This window comes from Sciurus vulgaris (assembly GCF_902686455.1).
Source record: "Sciurus vulgaris genome assembly, contig: HiC_scaffold_237_arrow_ctg1, whole genome shotgun sequence".
Classification (NCBI taxonomy): domain Eukaryota; kingdom Metazoa; phylum Chordata; class Mammalia; order Rodentia; family Sciuridae; genus Sciurus; species Sciurus vulgaris.
Window position 1 is genome coordinate 3224413 of NW_027632820.1, and position 12108 is coordinate 3236520.

Sequence of the window (12108 nt, forward strand, 5' to 3'; positions counted from 1 at the left end):
ATATATACACACACACACACAATGGAATATTTCTCAGCCATAGAGTATAATAAAATTATGGCATTAGTAGGCAAATGGATGAAGTTGGAGAATATCATGCTACATGAGATGAGCCAATCTCAAAAAACCAAAGGATGAATGATCTCGCTAATAAGCGGATGATGATACAGAATGGGGGGTGGGATGAGGGCAAGAACGGAGGAAGGAGGGACTGTAAAGAGTGAAAAGAGGGGTGGGAGTGGTGGGGGGAGGGAAAAAACAGAATGAGTCAAAAACTATTTCCCTATGTAAATGAATGATTACACAAATGGTATGCCTCTACTTCATGTACAGAGAAACAAGATGCATCTCATTTGTTTACAATTTAAAAAAAGCAGATTCTTGTTCTGTACATGAGGATGGGACCTCGGATCTGCATAGATTGTAACAAGCTCCCAGGTTATACATGAATGCTGCTGGTCTGTATATATAACACATATTGAGTAATAAAGGTTGCTCACAGGGAGTGATAAGTCCCATTATCATAAAATCTTGGTCTCCTCCCAACCCTAGAATTGTCTGTGACATTTTTATACATTTTGTGTGCCTCCTAATGTTATTTTTTTTTATTGCTCTTTCTCTTGGAGTTTATTTCTTCTGGAGTTAATCATTGCAAAAATGTTATTTCTTAGCTTATAAGACCATTCTCCTAACAATTCACTAATTTGTCAGGGTCTATCTACTATTAGACACTCCATCTCAAATTATTCCCCAGGACCCCAATTCAGGCTGACTACTTCTTCCTGTGGCTCTGCACAGTATCAGTCTCGAACCTTGACCTCTAATTCCCTCTGTCTGGAGATGAAGTCCATGGTGTTATTCCTCTCCTGGTCACCGCTCAGAGATGCGACTCATAAAATGTTTCAGCACACCTGATGCCACGTGAGGCAGCCATAGAGAAAGCTGCACTGGTCCTGTGGCACTGAGGCCCTGGCGTCCTCTGAGCTGTCCACTCACCAGGCAGCGCTGGGCCCACAGCTCTGGTGCTTCGGTTGTGGCGACCCCACAGGGCGGTCCCTGTCCAGCACCCCCACGCAGGCGCTGGAGGCTGTGCGCACCCACCATGGAGGTGGCAGCAGCTAGAGAGGTGGGTGAGCTGGGGAGCCGTGGGTAGCCGGCTGCAGGAGTGCACAGGAGTGGCCTCGTGCCAAGGAACTTGTAGCCATTTTAGGAGGAAACCCAGATCCCTGGCCAGGGGTTCAGCTTCAATTTCAATAACTTTATTGGTGGCCTTGCTTGCCCAACGGCCAAAGACCAACACTCCCGTGGTGCCAGGAAGAGGGAGCGCATCGCTGGAGGTGATCCGGGTGCAGGAGTGGGCGTGGTACTGCGGGGGAGTCCCGAGGGCGGGTTTCCAGAGTGGGGGCGGCGGGAGACCCGGGGGGCTTGCGGGAGTTCCTGTAGGCGGTGAGGTTGGGGACCATGGGGCACGGTTTCCTGTGGCGGGGATTCGCTTCCCGGGTCCCCAGGCTCAGAGGCGGGGCCGGGGTGCCCCTCACACGGCTACTGGGTTGTTTGTTCCCTGCCGGGTGTAGCTCTCTGCACTAAGTGGACCCTGAATCAAGCTGCAGCCAGGGGAAACATCACCAGCGACCGGGTGTCTGTGGAGCGTCACCGCACCATGGCTGGATGCGCAGAGGGCAACGCGGCCATGCCCTGGGCAAGGAGCATAAGATCATGGTGGGGAGCATCAGTGACCCAGGCGTCTTCAGCCTGCTGGACTGCAAGGTACTCATCTCCGCGCCCCCTACCGTGGTGGCGCAGCTGCTACTTGGCTTCTGGACTCCTCCTCCTTTCCTTGGCTCCTTTTCAACACACTAAACTGAGTTACAGGAATTTTTTTTTTTTTTAATTAAAGGGATATTCCGGGGAGGGAGGCATTGAATCGTAAATTCTTCTTGTGGTGCTGCCTCAATATAAGGCAAACGTGGAATTTTTTTTTTTTTCTTGGTGGTTTGACCAAGCCTCAAGCCACATATTTAGGGCAGGAACCATAGACTTCTCCCCCGCCCTCACCATCCTTGAATCTTCTAACAATTTATAGGTTGTAATCTTTGGTGGAAAACTTGAGGGGGTAGATTGTTTGAGCCACTGGCCCTATCTCAGTTGCTTACATTTTCCTTGAAATGGCTAAGTGATTTTTTCCTGGAATTTTCTATTTGTTTGGATCCTTTTTGCTCTTTTAGGAACTCTGCACTTTAGGTTATCTTCCTCCTTGGCATGGCTGTGGGCACCCACCACTTGTTAACTAGAATACTGTGCCTAGACTTGGAGATCAATAAAGGGCATCATTTAGTTGACTGTTCAGTTTTTGTCCTATATTTTGTAGTTGTGGTGACTATGCTTTCAGGCCAGCTGTGCTTTCAGACCAACTTCTCAAGAGGGAGAGCCAGTGATTCCCAGATAGCTCCACTCCACAGTAGTCCTTTAAAATTTTTCCTTAGCCTACAACAACAATTCATTTCTTCCCTGAAAACCTTGCTTTCAATTGAAGGAGTTACAGGAAGAGGTCAATTGTGTTCCCCCCTACAGAAAAGACAGATGGAGCTGACAGCAACGTGATTACCATTCTAATGTTTCTAATAACTTAGAAGGGTCAGCATAAATACATTTAATTCTTTCTGGTAGGCTGTTCAGGGGTGAAATAGAAAAATGGAGGGATTGAGGAAATTGGGGGATATGTTTGAGGCTTTATAGAGAAATTAGTTTTATTTGCCACAGCAGTAGTACATGGAATTTGGATGCTATGGTTTATTTTTTTTTTTGGATCCCAATTGAGAACATCATCATAGAGGGAGAAATAAGAGTGGTTGAAAGGGGCATTTCATGGGACTTTTTCTCCATTCCTTTCTTTCCTCTCCCACTTCAGAACTTCTTCCTCATCATGTGGTCTGTCTACCCAGCCATCTGTATTTACTTCTTTAAAACTTTCCCAAGGTGATCAACCTCATTGTATTTTTACCCCCTTTCCTACATCAATGACTCAGGATTTAAATACATCATATTTGTCAAACCATGACTGAAGTCATTGGTATCCTGAATTAAAGCCAAATTTTTCTGTGTGAATTGGGGCCTATTCTGAATCATTCTTTTCCTCACTCCATTCTTGCCATTTGGAAAACAAGAAAATGGTTCATATAATTCTTATGGTCCCATGCAAATCTAAGGGTTTTTGACCAACCCTTTTCTTCCGTGTTTTACTAAAGCCTCTTCAAACTATAATGTTAATTGTTGTTTTGCCTCTTTTATCAGTGGTTCTGCTGTTTTACTTAAAGCAATCAACCTTTTTTATAGTCAGTTGCATTAAATCCTACCACAGAAATGTCATGTCATAAGTGGAAGTTCTTTGCTCCAAATGTTGGAGCATTAGTAGTTTGTGGCTTTCAGATTCTAAATGAAAATCCTAAGTTGTAAAATAATTGATAGAAACAGTGGCGGTGGGGCCTCCATTGGATGCCAGCCTTTTGCAGCAGACTAATTCAGATGTTCTCAATCTTATTTATGTATTGGAATCACCTGAGATTTGTTTAAATACTTTATGGAATATTTGAATCATTCACAAAGTAAGGAGAACAGTGTAAAGAACCCTGTGTACCTCTTACCAAGTTTAGATATAGATGAAAGCATGAATAATGTATATAATCCATACCCTAATCTACTATTTCTCCACCAATTTTTTCCACCAATTTTTTGAAGCAAATTCCAGATGTCATAACAAATTATGATGTACCTCAAAATAAGAGGTTTTTTTTTTTTCCCTCTATTTTAACATAATCACAGTCTTATCAGGGATGATTTTAAAAATAGATTCCCAGATCCTATGTCTGAATCAGAATCTTAGGTTATTCTTAGGCATATGCAAAAATTCCTGTCTAATGCAGCCTGTCAGACAGAATGCATTGCTTTTAGAATATGGATACTAGGGTTTTTCTTATGCTAATTCCTTGTAATATTGTAAAAGCCTCTTCAGTTTTTTTTTTTCAGATTTTTTTCTTTTAGTAAATTAAGTAATTAATCTGTGCTTCTGGGGCTGGAACCCAAAGCCTCATGCATTCTAGGCAAGTGCTCTATCACCAGGCTACATCCCCAGACCTTGAATTTTATTTTAGATCATGTGCCTAGTTTCTCAGACTGTAGTTTTGAGGAATAGTGAGAGACAGTATGGAAAGTAGACTTTTCCATTCCCCACCACCACTACACACAAAAAAAATCCTAAGTAAATTAGCTGGTCTTTTTTTTTTTAATGCACTTTATTTTGTTTGGTAATATCTTTACTTAACAGTGTAAAGTACTTTTTACCTGTTACCAGTTTAAGGCAGGGCTTAGCAAATATTTTCTGTAAGGGACAACATGGTAAATATTTTAGACTATGTAGATAATACAATCTTTCACAACTCCTTCCACAGTGGCATGAAAACAGCTGTAGATAATAGTCATACAAATGAGTGTAGATATTTTTCAGTAAAAACTTTATAAAAGCACCTGGCTTACTGGCTGCAGTTTGCCAACTACTGGTCTAAATTTATGGTAATAAAAAAAATAAACTAAGGAGTTAATATTTTTCAGAATCCTGCAAACTTTATTTGATTATATATTTTGATTATATAATTGTTTTTGTTAAAGGAAATGTTTTTATTGTCTGTCACTGTTTGAGGTGCCAAAATTTGCATTCCTATACCTCAAATAAAATAAACCTGTCATAGGTGAGCAAGTATGATTTCATAACCACTTTTTGGTTCTAGTACTGTCTCTCATTAGCTAGGCCAAGTCCTCTACCGCTAAGCTACATTCACACCCACTATTTCTCCATTTTATAAAATCAGTGGTCTTTTATAAAAATTTTATTAATTAACTGATTAATCTGTATTTGTGGGGCTTGAACCCAGGGCCTCACATAGGCTAGTCAAGTGCACTGGCACTGAGCTACTTCCCCAGACCTTTAATATTAAATGTTTAATATCTCTTCTTTTTGTGACTTATCTAAAGTAGAGTTTATAATTTTTTCATGAAGTTTGGTATCTGTAACTTTCTTTACAGTTGATGATTGAGATCTGTTTATAGTTGCTTGTGAAAAATATATACCTGAATTAATTTTTAAAAATATAGCCATCTTTGGTCTTCAGTTTTTTCTCTCTCTTAAGAGGTACTCAGAAGTGTGTTATAATTGCCTGCCTATGAATTAAACTGGCAGTAGGGAGTAGGGTTTTCTTTTTCTTTTTTTTTTTTTTTAAGGGCAATCTTGAGGCTCTGAAGGGTAAGTAATTTATGCAAACTCAAAAGTTAGAATATGATTTATGCAGCACTTGAGCATAAGCCCTTTGACCATTTTTGGTTCAAGATGAGTTCTTTTTCTGTGGTTTCTAAAAATCTGATTTATTCTAATTTTAAGGCTTATTTCCTTAGCTGAAGCCTAGCACCTCTCTCTACTCTAAGAAGGAGAATGATCTTTTTAAGAATTATTGGGTCACAATTTATTCTACAGATAACCTATTCCTTCTTACAGCTCCCTGGGGGCAAAGAGTTTGTATCATGGCAGCAGGATTTGCATGACTCCATAAAGCCCACCCAGCAGGCCCAGCCTACTGTTATCCACTGGTCTGAAGGAGGCAAGGAGGTCTTCATTTCTGGGTCTTTCACTAACTGGAGCACCAAGATTCTACTGATTAAGAGGTGAAGATAAGTGTCTTGGTTGAGTCTGAGGGGTCCAGGAATAGAGCCTGACCTGTTATCCTTTCTAATAGAAGTGAACAGGCTAGACTTCCCATCTCCACACTCTAGATGCTTTCTTTGGAATATGTCCTATTCTGTGACCACTTAGTATCTATGGCATTATTTTTTAACCTCATTGTGAGTCATATGCATTACCACTTAGAATCTCATTACCTCAAGAGAATTTATAACAGCTTTGTGGGTGTATTCTTTAGGATGGTGTTACACAAGTCTTTTCTATGCTTGGAGGAAGCCTGTAACTGACAGAATCTTTCTGTTACTTCTGTGCTAAAGCAAAATGCACTGTAAAATTAGAGGTGGTAGTGTTATGTGGTACTTGCAGAGCAATGATGAATTAACTGATTATTAGAATGGCCCAGATAACCAGATAGGTCATTTTCCAGTAATGGCTCACCAAAATATGGAAAGTATCTTAAGGACTCCTATATCCCAAGTATGTTAAGGTGCTTATACTTGTGAGGGTTCTGTTTTGCTAGAGCAAAATAGTTATACCAAGGTGAACCATTTTGGGAGATCATTGACTATTTTTTTCTAGGCATTGGCTTAAGAAACAAAGTTGTTGGAGGGGTTGGAAACATATGTCCAAGATGATATAGATAAAGAGATTGGATGTATACATTATTTTTTACACAAGGGACACAGTGGCTTAGGGATATGGGAAGTCATTGGCATAATACTATAATTACCACTTGGTTTTCTATATTCTGTCTTCTTAAAGGAACTTGACTGACCTTCTGTTTTCTTCTACAGCCATAATGACTTCATTGCCATCTTGGATCTCTCTGCTGGGAGAGAACCAATACAAGTTTTTGTAGTTGGACAGTGGGTTCATGATCCATCAGAGGTAAGGCTTTGATTTCCAAAGGTCACCATGACTTAGCAGCCTCATTTTAACTATCATTGCTCTCTGAATTGATGGTAGTAGTTCCCTTACCCTAAAGAATTCCTCTCAATAAAAGATGGAGATGCTGAGTATGATCATTTGTAACCTTTAATAGATGCAGAGAGGAGGATGGGTGGAAGAGAGGGATTTGAAAAGGGAATTCAAGAATTTTTTTTTCTGCTTATTGTTTCAGTCTATGGTTATGAGTCAGGTTGGCAGGATTACCAATTTGACCCATGTCAAGAAATCCGATTTTGAGGTGTTTGATGCTTCAACAAAAACTAGATTCATGGAAAGCTGTGAGACATCTTGTTGAAGTAATTTTATAATATTTGCTCTCTTTTGCCTTGTCTTTCTTGTAAAACCGAAGTGGTTTTTAAATTTCCTTCTTGAAAGTAATCTTTTAATTTTGTTTTTTATTTTCATTTCTTCTCAGGAATCTTCTGAATCATTTATATATGTGCACATATTTCTTATATAAACATTTAGATCCTATTCTTTATACCAAAAAAGTCTCAGTCTAGTGTACTTTAACTTTTTAACCAAGTATCTACAGTAAGACATTTATTTTGCATTGCAGCCCAATACACACATACACAGATATACAGATGTGTAATATGTGGTATAATGTTTGCCTTTATTCCCTGCGATGTATTCTTTTGTTTTTTAAAAATATTTATTTATTTAGGTACTGAAATTGAACTCTGAGACCCTCTACCAACTGAGCCATAAGCACAACCCCATTTATTTTGAAATAGGGTCTCACTAAATTGCTGTGACTGACCTTGCATTTGAGATCCTCCTGCCTCAGCCTTTTGGGTCACTGGGACTACAGGCATGTGCCACAGAACATGGCTGCTATTGTATTTTTTACAGACCAATAGTGGGCTATAGCCTATTGTTTGAAAACTCTTTCTAGTAATATTTCAAGTTTTCCATTGACCTCTGGTGTTATCATCCAGCAGAGACTAGATGTGCCTCGTTTGTCTTACTAAGCTGCCTCAGCTTAATCTGCCAGTTTGATAAATCAGTTGTAAGTTCTGTAGTTTTATGAAACCCTACAAGTATAGTAGTCATTGGGGAAAAGTAGCTTAAAAAACAACCACACACACAATATCAGGCAATTCTTTTGCATATAATCAAAATTTTGTAAATTTTTGATTTAAAAAATTCCCTGGTATCAGAAAAGATCTCTATATACTTTTATTTTATTTTACTTTATTTTTTCTTGCAGTGCTGAGGATTGAACCCAGGACCGTGTGCTTTCAAGACCACTCTATCAGCTGAGCTAAATCCCCAGCTCCTTTTGTTTCCTATAATATTATTTTTCCAAGACCTTCATAAATATTCTCCAAACCACATTCATAATTACCATTTTGCTACTTTACAGTAAGAGATATGCCTGTCTAAGGAACTGTGCACTGTATTTATGCTGAGTATTCTCACTTTGAATTCAAAACTTGCCTCTACTGCTAAGTAGTTTTACCATTGTGGACAAGGCCCTCAATTCTTTTGGTTCTGTATTCCATAACAGTAAAATCAGGGGTTGGACTCAGTGTTTCGCAGCACTCACAAGTTCTGAAGTGGAACATATTAATAATCACAGGGCATAAGGGTGACATGTTGTTTCCAAAACTGCATAGTATAATTATTTAGGAAATTTTGGATAATAATGTTTTCATTATATAAGCTCTCAAAGTTAAGCTAGACATTCTTTTTGACTGGTAGGCAGAGATTTAAAAGGGTTTAAAGATACCAAATTAAATCATGAGGCCACTGGTAACTACATTTTCGCATTATATGATTCTGGCAAAGCAACCAATGAATAATAGTCAATCATAACTATACAGAGAGAAGACTAGCATACTTTTGATATTTCTCACTTCCCTCTTTCACCTAATTTCCCAATCCATTCAGGTGAGCCTTAGAATACATTTTTATTAGGTTTTAATTTGCACTAAGTTTAGTGTAGCCAGTTACTTAACCAATTTGTATTTTTTTTTGGATGATGATGATGATGAAAAGGAAATTAAAAAAAACTATTCTGTGTACTTCCCAGCAATGTTTTGTGGATTACATGATATAATAACTGGATGTGCTTTGGAAAGTTTTTAAGATATTGTGTAATATCACTGTATTTATTAATTTTGCTTTTGCTTCATATATGTTTAACTGAAATCAGTTCTTTAAATGAACTATTATAATTTTCCACTGGAGACTCTAAAATATTTTTTTAAATCTTTAAACAAAATCAGTTTTCTTTATTGTTAAATTTTTCCTTCTATGATGCATTATTTTTTCCATTTTTGAAGTATAATTTACATACCATAAAATTTATCCTTTAAATTGTACGGTTTCATAAGTTTTAGTATACTCAGAGTTGTGTTACATTACCACTAGTTCCAGAGCATTTTTATCATCCCCAGAAGAAACCCTGTATGCATTTGCAGTCACTTTCCATTTCTTCCTCTCTTATACTCCTATCAACCACAATTCTACTTTCTGTCTTTATGGATTTGTCTATTCATGATATTTTTTGTGAGACTTTTTCACTTAGCTTAATGTTTCAGGGTTCATCCAAATTGAAACATGTATCTATTTATGACACAATAATATACCATGGTATGGACATACCATTTTGTTTATTTGTTATTGATAGACTTTTGTATTGTTTCTGTTTTTTGGTACCATAAACATTAGCATACAAGTTTTCATGTGGACACATATATCTTGGATATATACCTGGGAATGTAATTGTTGAGTCACATGGTAACTTTCTGTTTAACTCTTTGAGGAAATACCAAACTGTTTTCCCATGTGGCTATGCTATTGTAGATTCCCTCTGGCAATGGGAATACTGTAGTTTGAAAGTTCCAACTTCTCCATCTTTGCCAGTTAATCATTTTAATTATAGCCATCCTAGTGAGTATGAAATGGCATCTTACTGTGGTTTTGATTTGCATTCCCTTAATGGCTATTACATAGCTCTTGTAGTATCAGAAATCTTAGAGTTTGTAACCTTGTTATGTATTGCTTGGGTGGGGGAAAATGAAATCTAATTTGTTCACATTGTTTGAAATTTTGCAAGGCCTCTTCACATCCATTATCTTTTAGTTTCCTCAATAACATTGGAAATAGGGCAAGGATTCTTTTTATTTTTATGGATGAGGAAACTGACTGTAGTAAAGGCATTTTCCAAGGTTGTAAATCTAATAAATAGGGTAACTCTTTCCTTACCTCAAGACTATGACCCCTCTCCTCTTCATGGAATTGTTTTGCCATGTTAGGAAATTTTTTCCTTGCACGACTTGACACTTGTAGATGCAATGGGTTAAAAGTTATGATCCATGACTTATATATTTAACATTAGTGGCCATGTATTTTTCTATGCTTTGTCCTAATTTTTGTACTTTTGCTCATATTTGTGGAAATATCTTTTATATCTTTCCAGCTCACCCCCTGGGCCTTATGTTCGAGAAATGTATGTATTTTGATCTGAAGAGAGATTCAAATCCCAACCCACCCTTCTTCCTCACCTACTCCAATTTATTCTTAACAAGGACACTAATATTTCTGTAAGTATCCTGATAAAAGTGCTGGAGGATCTGGGGAACTGTAGGATTAATTTGGCCAAAATTCAGTAATCCTAGAGGTTGGGATTACTATAAAGGTATATTGAGATTATAAATCATATACATAGGAATAGCACTATAGAATACTTTTATCAAGCCTTGTTTGTTAGCTTATTCAAGAAATAAAATCGAAGCTTATAGATGTCTCTGAAAAAAATCAGGACTACAGTGTATTCTAGAACTAATTTCTGAGATTTCTATTCCAACATGAGGTAAGGAATACTTATCATTTGGGGATATACAAAAGAGTTACCACTTTTGTTTGCATATAATTGACTTCTGTATTTATTCTCATTGACTCTAAGATTACTTTTGCCATTTAATGCAAATCTTACATAGTTGTCATAGGTAAGATTTTTGTTTTAGCTGTGTTAAGATTAGCAGATCTTGATGCTTAGGGTTTCTGCCATGAACTGAGAATTTTCCAAATTTTCTGTAATAAGAATGTATTATTGATAAATACTGGAGCAGATACACTATTGAAAGGAGATAAAGATAAGGTGTTCTTAACAGTCCCAGAAAGCTCTAAGAAAGAGTAAGCTGATGGTTTGTCCATACAACTGATGTATTCTTTTAAATTTTTTTTGTTTCTTAGTGTGATCCAGCCTTACTTCCTGAGCCCACCCATGTTATGCTGAACCATCTCTATGCATTATCTGTTAAGGCAAGTGGTATCCTTGGTTCTTCACATCTCAGCTATATGAAAGGTTATGGGTAACATGTTGTGCAGTGGTTACTTGCTCAGTTACTTCATTTTACTTGAAGGTGACAGTAATGGTTAAGAAAAACTTACTTTTTAGTCAGCGGGTCATTTGTTTTTAATTTCATTCACTGTGTTCTGGCTGACTGACTTGTCCAGTGATTGAACGGTCTATTTTATTTCCCAGTTTCTTTTTGGGTGGCTAGAACCTTTATGCCACCTACTTATTTGAGTTCATAGCAGTAAGACATCATTTGCTGAAAGTCATGTTTAGCTTCTAGTTCAAAGAATACTTGAATGTGATAGTAAGACTTCTTTCTCTCATTTTAAATGTGGAATTCAGCTACATTTAGGTGCCACTATCATATATACCCAAATGCTTGCTTCTATCCTGTACAGTAGGTAAAGGAGAAATGTGACCAGACTTGCCCTGTCCCCTCTAGCTCTAGAGTCCTCCTTGCTTTCTCTGCTATTTTAGATTCTGGGATGAAAATTTCTGTTCTGTTCTATCTTGTCATGTCTGGGTTTAGGCTGTTAGAATAAAGTTATATAGCTCTGTGGCTGTCAAACTAAGCTGGTCGTGATCAGAATGACCTGGGAAAGTTTGTGAGCATACAGATTTAGTGACTCCATCTCCAAAGATTTCAAATAAGAGCATCAAGATCCAGTCACATCCCTAAAGTTTTTGTGTTATTTTTATTTTGAAACAGGGCCTCACTAAGTTTCTGAGGCTGTATTTGAACTCGTGATCCTCCTGCCTCAGCCTCCCAAATCATTGAGATTATAGCCATGCACCACCATGCATGGCACACTGCTTTTATTTCATAGATGTGTGTAGCTAGATTAGGGAAATCACTGGTAGAGTGACTGTACTAGATTATATGGTAATATGGAAAATTTAAAAATATATTTTTGAATTTCACTTTTATAATTACTTGTGAACTATTATTTTTAACCCCAGTTTTATAGATAAACTAAGGCTCAGAGAAGGTCAAATTGCTAGTAATTAACAGAAAGGACTGAGATTCAGTCTCCTTATCCTAATTCCATGTTATAGCCTCTGCGTCATCATGCCATGTTTACCAAATAGGTCTTTCTTTCACCTGCTTCTCATTACTACAAAA

The 12108-nt window shown here is 37.7% G+C and overlaps 1 pseudogene across 1 annotated transcript; it reads left to right on the forward strand.

Annotated features, from left to right (window-relative positions):
• The first annotated feature begins 1102 nt into the window (after positions 1 to 1102).
• LOC306652461 (5'-AMP-activated protein kinase subunit beta-2-like) lies at positions 1103 to 11846 on the forward strand (annotated as a pseudogene). The gene is made up of 8 exons (XR_013766665.1): positions 1103 to 1126; positions 1293 to 1446; positions 1575 to 1767; positions 5543 to 5709; positions 6520 to 6613; positions 6846 to 6969; positions 10104 to 10227; positions 10880 to 11846. The product of XR_013766665.1 is annotated as a 5'-AMP-activated protein kinase subunit beta-2-like (transcript).
• The last annotated feature ends 262 nt before the right edge of the window (positions 11847 to 12108 follow it).